The following is a 1,800-nucleotide window of genomic DNA, read 5'->3' on the forward strand; positions in this document are numbered from 1 at the left end:
ATACCAGGCATGGTGCCTCACACCTGTAATCCCAGCGTTTTGGGAGGGTGAGGCAGGAGAATCACTTGAGACCATGTGTTCAAGACCAACATAGTGAGACCCTATCTCAAAAAAAAAAAAAATTCTACCACAATTCTAGGACAGTATAGATGTTAAAAAAAAAAGGCTCATTACCTTTTTCCATCACTCATGTATTATATTTAATGATTGAACAAAATCTTTTCAACCTAAACAGCTGGTTTGTTTGACTAGCAGATAAAGACCATTGTGTCTTCCTGCCTTTGGGCCAAGACTCTCTTTTCATCATTTTTTGTCCAATTTCTGTAGTACTGAAAAGAATGCACTGTTGGTACTAATGACAACCCACTGTGTACCTCCTCCCATGGTTTCTAACGGTGTAGATTGTGATGGGTCAGTTGCCTGGTTTTCATTGCTGTGAACACTTTTAATTAAAAGGAAGGTAACCTGAGGTCAGGAGTTTGAGACCAGCCTGACCAATATGGAGAAACCCCATCTCTACTAAAAATACAAAATTAGCTGGGCATGGTGGCGTCTGCCTGTAATCCCAGCTACTCGGAAGGCTGAGGCAGGAGAATCACTTGAATCCTGGAGGCGGAGGCTGCAGTGAGCTAAGATTGCGCCATTGCGCTCCAGCCTGGGCAACAAAATCAAAACTCCATATTTAAATAAATAAATAAATAAACGGCAGGTAATTTGCAATATTAAGCATGTCTTCTCTGACTTAATCCTCAAAACAACTCTACAACAGTAGTGGATAAAGCCCTATTTTACAGATAAAGAAATGAGGGCTCAGATAGATCCAAGTGACTGCCCCTCTTAGTGCTGTGTGACCAGCCAGAGAGGGGGTAAATTTTAGAATTGTTTGCTTCAAAGCCTGGGAGTCTCTTTGGCTTCTAACTGACTGCATTCATTTGGGTTGACCCTTTTCCCCATCCATTTAACAGACATTTTCTGAATGCCGGTTATGTAGAAGGTACTCTGCTATATGATGTGAGATTCAGAGATAAGTAAAAATGGTATAAGTTGTGCTATCAAGATCCGTATAGCCATCAGGTACAGTGGCTCATGCCTGTAATCCCACTACTTTGGGAAGCTGAGGTGGGCAGATCACTTTAGGTCAGGAGTTCGAGATCAGCCTGGGCAACATGGTGAAACCCCCTCTCTACTAGAAATACAAAAATTAGGCTGGTTACAGTGGCTGATGTGTGGAATCTCAGCACTTTGGGAGGACGAGGCAGTGGATCACTTGAGGTCAGGAGTTTGAGGCCAGCCTGGCCAACATGTTGAAACCCTATCTCTACTAAAAATACAAAAAATCAGCAGGAGTGGTGGCCTGTGCCTGTAATCCCAACTACTCAGGGGGCTGAGGCAGGAGAATCACTTGAACCTGGGAGGTGAAGGTTGTAGTGAGTCGAGATTGCGCCACTCACTCCAGCCTGGACAATAGAGTGAGACTTCATCTCAAAAATAAAATAAAAGTGTTACAGCTCTTTTAGAATTTGTCTAGCAGCCTTTCCAGTTTTTGCGGGAAAGCCCATAAAAAATAAATAAAACAAAATAAAAATACAAAAATTAGCCAGATGTGGTGGCATGCACCTGTGGTTTCACTACTAAGAGGATTGAGACAGGAGGATCACCTGAGCCTTGGGAGGTCAAGACTGCAGTGAGCTGTGATCATGCTACTATATTCCAGTCTGGGTGACAGAGTGAGATATTGTCTCAACAACAAAAAAGCCTGGGCACAGTGGCTCATGTCTGTAATTGCAGCACTTTGGGAGG

The 1,800-nt window shown here is 43.2% G+C and overlaps 1 non-coding gene across 1 annotated transcript; it reads left to right on the forward strand.

The window, feature by feature from the left end:
- Nucleotides 1–1,497: 1,497 nt before the first annotated feature.
- LOC116524950 lies at nt 1,498–1,559 on the forward strand. The gene has a single exon (XR_004257546.1). It is a non-coding gene; the product is annotated as a U7 small nuclear RNA (small nuclear RNA).
- Nucleotides 1,560–1,800: the final 241 nt, after the last annotated feature.

The sequence above is a fragment of the Sapajus apella genome, unplaced genomic scaffold, assembly GCF_009761245.1.
Source record: "Sapajus apella isolate SASKATOON/1434 unplaced genomic scaffold, GSC_monkey_1.0 scaffold46, whole genome shotgun sequence".
Classification (NCBI taxonomy): Eukaryota; Metazoa; Chordata; class Mammalia; order Primates; family Cebidae; genus Sapajus; species Sapajus apella.